Source organism: Silene latifolia, chromosome X (genome assembly GCF_048544455.1).
Source record: "Silene latifolia isolate original U9 population chromosome X, ASM4854445v1, whole genome shotgun sequence".
Taxonomy (NCBI): Eukaryota; Viridiplantae; Streptophyta; class Magnoliopsida; order Caryophyllales; family Caryophyllaceae; genus Silene; species Silene latifolia.
In genome coordinates this window covers 258782111-258798018 of record NC_133537.1, presented here as the reverse complement: position 1 = coordinate 258798018, position 15908 = coordinate 258782111, and the positions used below count along the sequence as shown (strand labels likewise).

The following is a 15908-nucleotide window of genomic DNA, read 5'->3' as shown; positions in this document are numbered from 1 at the left end:
CCTTGCATCCTCAACAAGATCCCCGCGGATTGTTGAGGAACGAGTTTGACCTAGGATCCGAGCGGATCACAGATGATCCGAGCGTCTCCCTTCACCACCATCCGAGCGTCGCGTGCTGAAGACGCTCGTTCTGAAGCAAGAAGATCCGAGCGTCTCCCTTGACAATCCGCTCAGATCACACTCCAGAGAGCCCGTGCCTATTCTCAAGACGCTCGTCCCGTGCCAAGACCAGGAAATCGGAAATGCTCATTTCCTTGGAGAGGAGCATTTCTTCAACTTTTCTTAAGGACTTAATAGTTATTTAAGCCCTTAGTAACCCTAATCCTTGTACTTAATCTTTAGAATAAATACCCCTTTGTACTACCTACATTACAATCAAGTTGTAATACTCTCTTAATCAAGTTCTAATCATTCCTTAATCTTGTAATCAACTTTTAATCTAGTCTTAATACAAATCTCAATACTTCATCTTTCCTTAATTTCTCTATTTTTCTTCATTTATTTTGGGTAATTAGAATATTATTTGGGTTTATTTGGAGGATTGACCATCTTCTATCAATCATCAAGTACTTCTATTATTCTTTGCTTTATTATTTAGAACCATCTTCAAAGGTATAATTTTCTCTTAACCTTGTTTAATTATTGTTAATCACTTTCCTTTATTCATCATGTTTTGCCTTGCTAGTATGATTGACAACCTTGCTAGCATGTTAAACTTGATAATGAGTGAGTAGTTTTCTTAACTAGGGTTAATGGGTAATTAGAGAAAACCAACAAGGGGATTGATTCATGCTTAATCTAATATGTTTTCATAATTAATTTGCTTTCTTGTTGTGATTTCAACTTATGCACATGTTATGTTTGATAAAATGCGAGCCTCTGAATCCTTGCATTTGTTACCCATCACCTATCTTTTCAATGAGACTTGTAAGCTTATACACCAACTCGAGTCTCATTAGACCATGTATATAGTTGGATAGGAAGGATTAAGTCGACTTGTAGGTGTTGTACAATCTAATCGATTCAGCTCCGGGACCCAAACCTTCTTAGGGATTCTAAGCTTATACACCAACTCGACCCCATCAAAACAATAATCGCTTTCTTATAACTTGAGAATATGTTTGTATGATCAACTCCCATGAATCCCCTATGAACCCATGACACCCTAGTGCTTTTAATCAATTTTTTACATCTCATTTTAATCACCTTGCTTGTTTTTATTACTTTGCTTTCATATTATTAATTAGTTTAGTTGATCTCCTATCTCAACTCAAATTGTGACACCCTAAGACACAACGATTTGCAATTGAAAATCCTGCATCAATACCCGTCCCTTGGGATCCGACCTTTACTTACCTCTTTACTAAGAGTAGTTTGTGAAGTTATAAATATTGTTTTGGTTAGGAAGCTTTTGACGACGAGTTTTAATTCCTCACACCAAAAAAATGGCGCCGTTGCCGGGGACGGTGTTAACTTGATTTGATTTTCATTAATTATTTTTAGTTGTGTCTTTCTTTACCTTGGGGAAGTCAATCTCCTCAAGGCTGTTCTAATTGTTTTCGAGTTGTTTGATATTTTGTATGTCTATGAGATCACAAGGTAACTTGTTACCCATTGATCTTGAAATTGAAAGAACTTGGACCAACAATAGAAGACTTGCTAGAGGTACTTTGAGAGGTATTGGAGAAATTGTGAACAATCAACCAAATAACATTGATTTTACTAACCCTTTTGTAAGAGAAAGAGAGGATAACCCAATACAAAACCCACCACAAAATCAACCCACAATGCCTAAATTCTCATCACATTCCGTACCAACCGAGGAGAACCTACCAAATGGTACTCCTACACCACAACATTTAACCGGTAATTTCATTGCAAAATCCGCATTCATACAATTAGTTGAGGGAAGTCAATTTGGAGGGATGCCTAGTGAAGACCCTCACTCACATATGGAGACTTTTTGTGACTATTGTGATGCGATTTCTCAAACCGGAGTTACTCAAGACCAAATCCGAAGGGTCTTATTTCCTTTTTCTTTGATTGGTACCGCGAAACAATGGTTGAAAAGCCTAGACAAGGCTACTCTTGGTATTGATTCTTGGAAGTAATTGGCACTTGCTTTCTACAAGAAATTCAATCCTCCGGAAAAGACTAACATGTTGAGAGCCCAAATCACCGGGCTCAAACAAAGGGATGAGGAATCTTTGTACGAAGCATGGGAGAGATTCAAGGACACTTGTCGTTCTTGTCCACACCATGAACTTAGCGAGTGGTTCCTTGCAACAATTTTGGAATGGTCTATATGAAGACTCACGAAACATTCTCAATATGGGATCCAATGGTATATTTACCGAAGTTGATGACAATCAAATATGGAACAAAATTGAAGAAATGGCGGTCCATAACTCGCAATATAGTAGACCTCGGAAGGCTACTAGAGGAGGAAAGCATGAAGTGGATTCCATTACTCAATTGGGTGCTCAACGAAGTGCTCACATTGACACCATTAATTTGAAGTTTGAGAAGACCATTGCTAAACTTGAAGAGGCCTCCAAATCACCCAAGCAACATGTTAATGCTATGGTGGCATCATCATCAATTCCAAGTGGAGTATGTGAGAGTTGTGGAACTTTGGGACATGACCAAAGTGAATGTAGGGGAACAAGTTAACAAGTGAATGCTTTCCAAACATGCAAGAGTGGCACCCCTTATTCCAACTATTACAATTAGAATACCATATTCCACCCCAATCTTTCATACAAAAGTCAAAATGTTCAAAACCCTCAACCGACATACACCCCACCCCCAATGAGAAACCAAGCTCAAAGACCCTTTTACAACCAAAGTCAAGGTTATCAAAATCAACCCTCTTATAATCAATCCAATGACCAAGGCTTTGATGTTCAAAAAACGGTCCTCCAAATGAAAAAGAATCAACAAAAATTTTTCACTCAAATGCAAAAGGATAGCCAAGCAAAAGACATCACCATCAACAACATACTAGCTCACACAAAGATGTTGGAGACACAAATGTCTCAATTAGCATCTTCTAGCTCTCAAAGACAAAAGGGGCAATTACCACCTCAAAGTAATCCCCCAAGAAATAAGTCGGTGAGTGTCATCCATTTGAGGAGTGGTACAAGGTATGAAGGGCCGAAGAGGCCCATTGATGAAGATCTTGTGAATGCTAGTGATAAGGAAAGAGTTGAATACTCTAAGAAAGAAGAAGAACCCACCACCATTCAAGAAGTTTCAATGAAGAAGAATGAAGAGAAGGCCAAGGTGAAAGAGCTTATTGTGATTAGATTTCCATTTCCAAGTCTTCAAGCTAAGCCGAAGTTCGATGAACAACTCGGAAAGTTCATGGAGATTGTGAAGAACTTGGAAATCTCAATTCCATTCACGGAATTAATCAATCATGTTCTGGCCTATGCGAAATACATGAAAGATAATCTCACAAAGAAGAAATCCATCCGGAAGCTAGAGACTATTGCATTCACTAAAGTGAGTAGTGCCATCCTACAAGGAATTTCACCTCCACAACTCAAGGATCCGAGAAGTTTCTCTATTCCATGCACCATTGGCGACACTACAATCAACAAAGCTTTATGTGACATTGGGGCAAGTGTGAGTGTCATGCCATACTCGGTGTGCAAAAGGCTAGGAATGGGAGAACTCAAGTGCACTAATATCACACTTCAAATGGCGGATCGATCAACGAAGACACCTTTAGTGGTATGGGAGGATGTGCCGGTAATAATTTGTAAGTTCTTCATCCCGATGGACTTTGTTATTGTTGACATGGAGGAAGACTCCAACATTCCTATCATTTTAGGAAGACCATTCTTACATACCTTGGGAGCGGTGATTGATTTGAAATATGGAGAGCTCACACTTGAAGTAGGAGATGAAACAATCACTTTTAACCTTGACAAGACAATGAGAGCTCCCCGCTTACATGAGCCATGTTTCATGATCGACCATTATAGCCGAGAAAGTGATAGGAAGAAGTTGGCATCTCAACACAAAGATCAAGCTATGGGTAAAGAATAACCACCCATATGGAAAAAGAAAGAGGATAATCTTTAAGATGCTCCGTCCAAAGAGCAAGGAATTTGCAACAAAGAGAGCTTGAATAGCTCACCACCACTCATGACAAGTAACGAAGAAGGCCTCATTGGCCATGATAACAAGAAAGAGGAGTTGTTTCCATCAACTCATGATATTATAGGGAAGCAAGCTAGTGAAGTATGCGGTTTATGGGATGACGAATTCGATGGGTTAGTCAATCCCTACATTGGCAATGCTATAGACCAAGACTTTGGTGACCATTTTGACTCAAGTCACCACCATGAAAAACATAATGTGCAAAGGTCTATTGAAGATCTTTATAATGACAATGAACAAGCCTTCGACTACTTTTACAAGGTGTTGAGCAACATCAACAACACCTTGGCTATGTCCCCTTGACATCTCGTCTCAAGAGTGAGAGTTTGGTGGAGTCCTCCCTAAACCACCATTTGTAAATATTCTAACTCTTAACTTGCATTTTATTCATGTATTGCATTTTTGTCAATTTTGGATTTACATTTGTACATTTTAATCAAGAATATCATTTTGAGAGAAAGTGAGGGATGGACTCAAATTTTTCTTGATGTGTAGCGTTTAACTTGGTGTGGAGATAGCAATTGCCTAGGCTATTCGAGCCTTCGTAGTGCACCCACAATGAAGACCAAAGGAATGAAGAAGAAATGACTTGAGATATGAAAATACCCACGGATGGAACTGAACCCGTGAGGTACAGGGCTGATCCGAGCGTCTCAAGAAGGACCCGCTCGTCTTGGATGAAAATCCGAGCATCCTGACATAACGACGCTCATCCTGGCAGAGCTGAAAAGAAAATATTGCTACTGAACCACAATCTAAGCGTCTCCTCAAGAACCCGTTCGTCTCAGTACAAAGACGCTCGTCTCAGTGAGAATCCGCTCTTCCTGGTTACATCAAAATTTGGGATTTCACTCTGACTAAAGATCCGAGCGTCCCTAGAAGAAGACGCGCGTCTCAAGCCAGAATCCGCTCGTCTTCTCCTGAAGACGCTCGTCTCAACACGAGTTTCATTTTCTAAGGCTGGCTGAGCTATAATCCGAGCGTCTCGTGCCTAAGACGCTCGTCTCCCTCTGCTGAAATTCAAAAGCAGGGGATTTAAATCCCCCTTTCCCATTTTATTTCATTCATACAAAACACAAACACACCTTCAAAACCCTCAACTCCTCCATCCATAAAAATCAATTTCCTCAATCAAATTCACCCAAATCAATTCCAAACTTCCTCAAAACTCAACCAAATTACTCCTTTGTCAACAAAAAGCCATTAAAACATCAAAATCCTCAAAAATTGAATCGATTTTCTAGGGTTAAAAGCAAAATTTCAAAAATCCTAAATCGATTTGGGATTCATTGAAGCTTGAGGATACTAGAAGAATTCAAGCAAATCATTGGTTTTTGATACATACAAGGAGAAGAACAATGGATAGAACTAAAGGTGGAAACAAGGCACCTACAAAATCAAATCTTTCAAAGAGGCAACAAGCTCTTCAAGCTTCCAAAGCTTTGGTGGTTCAACAAGCAAGAGTGGAAATTCAAGAAACTCCTCTTCCTATGGTGGAAGCTACTACTTCTATTCCAGTTATTGAGCAATTACATGAATATCCGGAGGTAACTTTGACATCCGATTCTCATAGGAAAAATTTTATGTCTCTTGCTAAGAAATCGATTTTGCCCACCAAGTTTAGTTGCCAAGATGCTTTGACCAAATTGGGTGTCCTTGAAAGAACCAAGAACTTCTTTAAGTCTATGGGGTTGCTTACATTATTTTATATGCAAGAATTGACCTATCCCTCCCTCACCTTTGAATTTCTAAGTTCATTGAAAGTCACAAAGGTGGAGACTCGAAGGAATATTGAATTCCGCCTTGAGAATGTGGATAGAAAGATGTCCTTTAATGAGTTTGGCAAGGTGTTCGGTCTTGATAATGACTCAACTTATGTGAAGAAACCTTCAAAATATGATCTCGCCCCTTTATGGAAAGCTATCACCGGAAGAAAATTTGAATCATACCATGAGTGTCGTGCCCTTTATGTTCACCATCCGGGCATAAGGGTGTGGCACAAGGTTGTGGAAAATACTCTTATTGCTAGGAAGGGACTAATCATTTCACCGAACTCGATTTCATCTATCTTGAGTCGACCTTGAATGTCGATAAGAAGTTCACCCAGAAATACAATATTCTTCAACTTTTAATCGAAAGGTGGCTTACGATCGACCATGGCAAAGAAGGTGCGGCCTTTATAGTAAATGGGGGATTGGTAACATGGTTGGCAAAGCACTTCAACCGGGATTTCAACAAAGATGGGACTTACAAGCCGGTTAAGGGAGGCCACCTTATTGATCTAGCCACTATGATTCACAAATTCCATTGGGTCAAGAATGACAACCTTGACAACAAATTTGAGTGGCTTACGAAAGATGCCAAGTCCTTCATTCTACCAAACAAGATCTGCCGACTCAATGTCCGAAGCACAAACTATCTTCTTCCACTCTCCGGTGAAGCCGAGATGATCATACAACAACAAAGGGAATTCATTACCGAGCCCTCCTCCCCTATTGTCACTCCACCCTACCTGTTCACCTACCAATAATTCTGACCCGAAGGTGTTGTGGTAGTGTGGACATGGCCCACCTGCAAGCCCACTTCGATCTGTGGACGTACATCGATCTTTTTGAAAGCCACGCTCGGCGGCGTAAAAATGCTTTCGACCGGATCGTTTTTAGATCGGTCGGTTTCATCTCGGTTAAGGGTCTCGAAACGATTAGAGATGTTCGGAGTCGCCACCAAGCATTTGTGGGATGCCTGGAACCCTATCGAAATCCACTTTATACCTCGGTCAAATCGAAGCACAAAGCAGCATTTGACATAGGTACTAAAGATAAGGAAATCGTCCCTCTTTAGCATCCTATCTCTAGAATGACTCTCGTACGCCCTGGATAAGGTCGTCCACTATCCAAAGTTTTTGAGTAAGAGGTGAAGGTACGTATTGAGAAGCCCTTTAATCAGACACCCAATTCCGCCCGCGTTTAGCGGCCTCTACTGATCGATCTTGGTTGGTTGAATGCAAAAGTTGATAAAACGGTTTAAATCCATGAATGCGCATCCAATGATTTAAACCTAACATGTGTGAGCTTTCTAAGTCGGTTGGTTTAAGACAAGTATCAAGTATAAGATGTCGAGTTGGATTAATGGTTGATTTGCATGCAAGACAGAAATTAAACATCCATTTACCGTGTTAGGTTTAGGGTCCATAACATGATCCATTTGTCTTAGTAAGGCATTTTGAAAACATGATTTTTGAATAATCAAATAGTCATCTGATCCGTCCTATATCCGGGTTAACCGGAGTCGGGATCGTCCTAAACTAATGCTGGAAGGGAACAGGCCCTGTACCAGACGGCTATATGAGGCGCGAGCCAGCCGGCGGTGTAAGGGGCCTCCCTCTGGTTTTGAAAATGAGAAATGGGGAGCCTGTTTAGGCGCGGGTTAGCCCATGGTTTATGTGCCGTGTTCTGACCTTTTAGAAAACGTTATGAAACGTGTTGAAAATGGGTATTTGAACCCGGTTTGATTTGAAAGGGTCATTTAGACCGCATTTGTTGATTTTAAGAACTCGACTCGAATAATCATCATTATTTTGATAATATTCGGAGTCGGGTTCGATTTGACAAACTTGACATGAATAGTTTTGAAAATGATTATGGACTAATTGTCTTAAGTCCATTTGAATGTAATTAGTCGATACTCATCATCGTACTCGGGTTAAAATCCGGCATGGTATGTAGAACCAAGGATGACTTTGTGTTGGTGACTAATATGTGTTGGAAATCTATATCTCATATACTACATATTCTTATATGTTACAAATTAATTTAGTCATAAAATTAATTACTAGATCTTATGCATGCAAACTAAAACAAAAGAGATAAGAAAATCAATTTCTCACCAAATAAATTTCGGTCAAATGGGCACCAACAAGATCTCCTTCTTGTTAGTTCTTGAGCTTTCCAATATTGGATGAACATTCATGACTTCATAATAGAAGCCCTCCAATTAGTTGCACCCAAGACCATCCCTTAAACCCACAAATAAACATGTACTAGATGTTTGTAATGTAGTTTACCTTAAAATCTATTACTAATACTCATATACTACTTCTAGTATTATTAGTGTTTGATTTAAACAAATTTGATTCACAAAAGGAATTTTGTGAAGAACAAGAGAGAAGTCTTTATGTTTTCTTAGAACATCAGAGAATGGTAAAAATTAATGGAAAAACTCTCTAATAATGCTCACAAAAACCGGTGGCCTCTAGTGGTAATAGACCATGATTATTTTTCTTTTTGTCTTCACAAGACAAATAGGTGTAAGTCTTTTGCATTGTCATGTCACTATCATGCAATTTGGACAAATGAATAAGACAAATGGAAAAAGATAAAACATCTCACAATGCCCACCAATTTCGGTTTATGTGTGTAATATGGAGTCCATTTTATTTTTGTCAATTGTACAATTGTATGTCATGTGACATGTGACATGTCTTATGTCATGTTTTAATTTAAAATGCATATTTAACAAATTAAATATCATTTATAAATTAAATAAATCATATTTAACAAATTGATTAGTAATATAAAATTACTTTCTCATAAAATGGTCATTTAATTACTAGTTAGTATAATTCACAATATCTTGTAATTATAACTAACTTATCATTCTCTTCTCGCGTGTTTCGCAAACACCGATTAATTTTAGTAATATAACTTCTTAAATTACTAAATAAAATCTCATTTAATCACATTATAATAAGATGTCATTTTCTCTCTTATGATAATTTGTTCAATTTTAAGGAATTAATTAATCTGTATCGGTATACAATTAATTAACCTTTTCAATTAAGGGAATCGTCCTTTAGGTGTGACCTCAAGGGATCAACTGGTGACCACCGTCGCACGACAGTAATGTCAAACTCTAGCCAACCAATCATTACCGATATGTGTGGACCAGTTGACTATATATGTAATGCATCATCCCTTTCGTATTCTTGGTATGAGATTTAATAATGATATTTAAATCATGTGATCGCACTATTGTTGAGGACACATTTCCCAACAATCTCCCACTTGTCCTCGACAAGTGTGCGTCACCAATTCTCTTGTCCTATTACTATCTCCCACTCAATGCAAGGTGTCTTTCGGGTCGTACTTGCAAGTGATCATATCGAGAGTGGTTTCTCGATCTGGAGAATAACTGATTGACCGGAATTTATCCACCATGGATACCTTCCGAGCGTGGCCACGCATTTCTAGTTCATTACTCCTCGAGTGGCCCTGAGATATTATTTTAACCCTGACAAGGGGGTGGACAATTCCTATCGCACTTATTCCCTTCGACTAGCCACAGCCATCATAACCCAAAATATGCCCATTTGACCCCATTTACAAAGGTCGTAGTAACACAAATCAAAGTTAATCTGAAACTGTGCCATCTTAGGCGAACAGTCTTTAGTCAAAAGAATCGACTCATTAGAATACTATAGTAGCTCTCACCACGACCAGGCTATATAAATTTGCCAGAACTCTATAAGCGGTCACTGTCCGACAAAGTGTTCCTAACAGTCTGCCTATGTGATCGACTAGTCATCTCACATGACTCTATGGCACTTGAACTTGCCATCAATCGCATCACACTCTAGTCACTTCGAGACGTCACCTCATACAAGTGACTATGGGCGAATACAATGTTAATCCGTGTTCACTTTAACGGGGTTCAATGTTGTCTCTACAACCCGTTTGGATGTAACAAAGTATAAAAGGAGTTTTTAAAGTAAAAACTCGAACGACAAATGTGATTATCACATATGAATAGTGAATGCCTGATTACTATTTTATGTTCTATAATCTAATTTGATCTTGTATGTAGTTGTTCATTTCAATTCAATTGAAATGACATGACTCATCATGTTAAGCCTCTGAGAAGGCTTTGGTTAGTAGGTTTTATCAACTTCTTGTACCTTACTCAACCTTACTACATACTCGTTTTCCTTTGTAATGTATACATTTGCATTACAAAACTTTCAGAGTACGTGTCGAGATCCAATCAAGACATAGTCCCTCTAGTCTTAGAATAGCTCCCACTGTTTTCACAGTGTACGGGACCCATCCCTCTTGCACATCCCATGATTGCAAGTGTACTCAATTTCCGTTATAAATATCTCTCATTTGTTCTTTATTGCCTAGAACGATTCTAGAAAATCTACTTCTTAATTAACATAGCCACAATGGTATCTTAACCATCCTAATGTGTTTTGATTATTGTTTTGTCGGAAACCATGCGCAATCTCAATTGTCAATTGTCACTTGTGTAACACCCTTACACAAAATTGCATCATAAACACTTTGCTTTACTTCCTTAATGCTTCTGCAAGCACTTAAGGGTAATCTTTATTGCTTACTTCGTAAAGATTACTTAAATTCGATTTTGAAAACAATTCATCATACTCAAGGTATATGAAGTGTTATACATCATTACTTATTTAATTGATCCGGCAGCGGAAGCAAATGGAATCAATCAAATATGTTCAATTTAATTGAACTAGTCATGAATCTTATCAACGTAAGACTTCTTATTGACGCCAATATCATGTGGATTTATCTTCATAAATCCGGATATTAAAGATGTATTATAATACTCCAAAAGTCTTTAAATCATTCGCAATGATCAATATGTCATCCACATATAACACTAATTAAAATTACCGTAACTCCCACTAAACATCATGTATAAAAACAACTTCTCGACTTATCGAGAAAAGTTTTACAACATGATCAAATCATTGATTCCAGCTCATTGATGTCCTACTTAAGATCCTCTCTTAAGTTTCACATTATTTTAGGATTGTAAGAATCTATAAAACTCATGACATGTATTGAATACATTCCTTCTTTTGAAGAAGTGGGTTTTAGATTCACTTGCTGCGTGCATATCCTCATAATGAAACACAATCCCTAAGAAGATCCAAATAGACTTAAGCATTTCAATTAGTGCAAAACCCTTTGCAACCAATCTTGCTTTGAAATCTCTCTTTATTAGTGCAAAACCCTTTGTCACTAATCAAGCCTTTTATTTCGGATTTTCATGGCTCTAAGCCTTGTATTGAGTTGTGACTTAAACACTCTTATGTAAGTCATATGTTCATTACTTTCTAGAAGTAATCAACTTTGAATCAAACGATTTCTTTTGTAAGTTATAAGCTCTTTACTTTCTTAAAAGTAGCATGAATTCATCATCTTTAACAAGTGACGAATTTAACCTTCTAGGTTTTGAAGAAACAATGTCTTACACAAAACGTCTCATGTAGCCAAGAAAGACCAGTTTCTTGCGACATAACATTCTCTGTGGCATTCTTTGTGGCTCTTGAATAATTTCTCCCACTCTGTCTTCTAGAAATAAACTTGTATTTTAGAAAGAGACACTTCACGAGCCGCAAACCCGTCGTACTCGTGATAATTGAAAAGGGAAAAATGAGCATTTGTTTCTTGTGAAAACTTACAAACATGGTACCCTTACCATTTCATATCTCATATGATTCGATTTAGTGGAAAAATAATTTAGACAAAAATGATAAAATCCCCAAAAGGATCAAGTAACTCAAAGTAACTTGATTGAAGTCCAAACCATATCGAATAGCGTTTGATTTCTTATCCAACCACACATTATTCCATAATGCGTGCTAAGAGAGATTAACTTGTGATACTATATCACATTTCCTTTGGCTTATATCAAAGTCTTCACTTTGATAATCCCATCACGACTAAATCGTGATTCCTTGAACTTTTTAAACTTCTTCAAAGATTTTTCTATTTACCTTATTAAGTGAACACATTAGCGTCAACTTAAATCGTTGGTAAAAGAAAATGATCAACTTATTTTGGATCGATGATTTACAACCTCGATCTCCTTTTCAACCAAAAGGCACGAAACATCTTGCTTTGAATACAAGATACGCATATACCATTAACAATCTAATGGTTTCAATAGTACTCGATAACTCTTTGCGTTCATCATTCCAAAATTTAAGGTTTAATCATGGGTTACCAATTTGAGTCTTGCATCATCTTCATGATATATCATTCTAGTTTGGTTTAGAATATAATCACCTTGATAATGGGCTAGCCATACATCAAATCGTGGTGTATAGGGTCACAAAAGTGAAACCTCTTTTGTATCTTAACAAGTTTGTATTCTTATTTAGAGTTTATGTACTTAATAGTCACAATTAAGTACAACTCCAAACCCTAAAACTAGATTTAGTACATAATGACTCTATCTCTCGACTTCGTTGTTGCTAGTCGTCATATTCTAATCATCCTATGTATCAAACATAATGATGAAAACCTCCACTGGTTTCTAATATTGACGAAGTGGTTCTAGCAAAATTTATGTTTAATCAAATAAACATTTAAAGAAGAAGGTCCCATTAGATGTCCCACAACTAACTTGTTGATTCTTCAATAATTTGGGGTAGTTTCCTCTCTAGTGTCCAACATTTAAGACAATGGAAACTTTATCGGTCGGGATTGATAGGTTTAGTATCGTCATTCTCAACAACTTTACCTCTAACATTACCTTGTATCAATTCCATTATAATCCTTACTTCTTGAACCTCGTCCTCATCTTAACGGTTTAAGAGAATGCTCCCACTCATTTCAATGAGTCTTTGTTTTAAGAAGCAAAATTGAATTCATGAAGATTACTCTTCATTTGTTCGTTTTAGTCTTAAAACTTTCATTGAAATGGTTGCGTTATTTTGGTCAATTACGAATTCTGACAAATCTAATTACCAAAACAATTTATCGCTTCAAGGTACTTAATTCAATTAAGTATATGAATAACAATCCATTGTAAGTAGATATGTTAGTCAAGAATCAAAAACCTGTTTCATAATGAATAACTTTTACCTATACTCTTTACAAGAGATCCTTAGCAATTGTTCATTTGAGGTTTTAGAAGCAAAATTAAAATTTGTCTTTAGATACGATGTTTTAATAGAGATTTGAAAAATCGAAATGATATCGTATGTGATTGTGGTAAAGAAATAGAACAATATAATAACGGAATAGTGGAAAACTTAACATTTATCGTTTTATTTATACTTGTAAATAACAAGTAAAGCATTTACATACTGTCCTCTACCCAACTATGATAAATGATTCCGAGATCCAAATTCATATTAACTTGGGCACGGGGTAGCCGACGAAACCCTTATCAATATAACTCAGTGGATTAACTCTTTAATCGATTCTACTTTTAGAACTCTCGGTCGATAAAATTACATTAACATTTATCTTTAGCCCAAAACACATCCGACAAAGGCACGGGGTAGCCGATGAAACCCTTATCAATTACTTTTGTTGAGTTCAACCCAAATTTCGAATAAATGTGTCCATGATCCAAATCCACATCAACTTGGGCACGGGGTAGCCGATAAAACCCTCATCAACATGAATTCGGTGGATAGACATTTATCACCCACTTCACCAACGTAACAAGGTTTGTCTTACATTAAAGCCGGCTCAACTCCCTTGCGAAACTGGTACTTCATGGTTTCTACTATTTGGTAAGGCTAAGTCTCAATTGTTTATTTTTAGCGAGAGGTCATGTCAATTTATTATCTATCACGTTTTAAGTGAACTAAAGCGGTGAACTACGATAATTGTAATTGACACGGTCGAAATACTCGATTAAAAGATAATGCATGTTTAGTTATGGCAATTTAGCGATGCATGCAACATATAAATAAAATGCAAAGCATAAAAATAAATCCTAGTATGGCCTTTCTAAAATAGAAAATCTAATTAACTATTACATATTCGGAAACCAACTCCATTGGTCCCTTGACTTCGGTTGAGGCACGCATCTCGAGGTAACACCGTCTTTATGTATCACCTTCTTGAAGAAATCCGTCTTTATGGAACTCCGGAATAAATAAATTACATAATAAATTACATAATTTCCTATTATACATTTGTAATTAAAATAAAATAAATCTATTAAATTACAAAACGGTGATACGAGATCACAAAAATTACAACCGAATCGATATTCCCATACATTTCGGGTAATACCAATTAAAACTAAGGCCATACTAAGTACAAATTACATAATTCAAAAATTACATAAAATAAAATTATGACAATCATAAATAAAATGCAGCATTATAATATGTATGAACATGCCCAATTTTATGCCAAATCGCCTTTAAGGAGCCAATATCGTATATTACACGGTTTTTACGGATTTGCGTGATTCAACGTTTTAAATCACAAATATACATAAATTCATATTTATGCACAAGTTAATTACTCCAACATTTTAGGACTCAAAATTAGTCTTCACTAACTATTTGACTATAATTAACTCATATTTCTTAAAATTGTTCATTAATGGACCCAAAATTACAATAAAATGTTATAAACTTCAAATAAATCACAAAAATTTCAAATAAATTCAAAATTCAAAATTTAAACTCATGAACATTCTGGAAAAATACCATGACACTCATAATGTTCAAAAAACTTAGGTTAAAAATTTCGAAAATTATCGGGAAAAACAATGTTGCGGTTTATCGGATTTAACAATTATAATCATAAAAACATGAGAAAAATTATATTCACCAACTTTTCAATTTTAGATCCGAAAAATATAATAAAATGCAACATGTGACGTTTTTCCTTAGTCATGAAGTATGTTTTAGCAAGTTTTCACTAATTAAGTCACTATTTATGCTATTTTTCATCAAAAATCCATAAATCATACATGAAGACTTCATTATAGCCTATTATTTTACAAACATCTTGTAAAATTTCATATGACAACATACTAAATTTCTAAGACCAGATTCGAAATATTTCTCATATTAACCTATTTTTCATTTAAATTCGATTTTTAACATGAAAAATCCATATTTCGAGCATAAGAACTCATAAAATTATGAAAATATCCAGATAATCTAAAAATAATATATGTGAAAACATATCCAAAAATCACTGGAAAATTCAAAGTTTAGCTAATTTTCGTCCAAAAATGACATTTTTATCATAAAAATCACATTTTAATGCCAATATTATATAAAATGAACAATAAAATCCATAAATTAACCAAAATATCCTAAATACATTTTAGGATCAGAAACTTTAACATGCATAAATTTATTTTGTGATATATCATAATAACACAAATTTTACAAGTTTTATATGTTAATCGTATAACTCGGAAAAACAATAACCGATTTGCATGCAAACAACCTTGTGCTCTGATACCGCTTGATGGAAATCTATATCTCATATACTACATATTCTTATATGTTACAAATTAATTTCGTCATAAAATTAATTACTAGATCTTATGCATGCAAACTAAAACAAAAGAGATAAGAAAATCAATTTCTCACCAAATAAATTTCGGTCAAATGGGCACCAACAAGATCTCCTTCTTGTTAGTTCTTGAGCTTTCCAGTATTGGATGAACATTCATGACTTCATAATAGAAGCCCTCCAATTAGTTGCACCCAAGACCATCCCTTAAACCCACAAATAAACATGTACTAGATGTTTGTAATGTAGTTTACCTTAAAATCTATTACTAATACTCATATACTACTTCTAGTATTATTAGTGTTTGATTTAAACAAATTTGATTCACAAAAGGAATTTTGTGAAGAACAAGAGAGAAGTTTTTATGTTTTCTTAGAACATCAGAGAATGGTAAAAATTAGAGGAAAAACTCTCTAATAATGC

General features: G+C 36.0%; 1 non-coding gene across 1 annotated transcript; it reads right to left on the bottom strand.

Moving 5' to 3' along the window:
• Window positions 1-2159: 2159 nt before the first annotated feature.
• LOC141625233 (small nucleolar RNA R71) lies at window positions 2160-2266 on the bottom strand. Its single transcript, XR_012535024.1, has one exon. It is a non-coding gene; the product is annotated as a small nucleolar RNA R71 (small nucleolar RNA).
• Between the last annotated feature and the right edge of the window lie 13642 nt (window positions 2267-15908).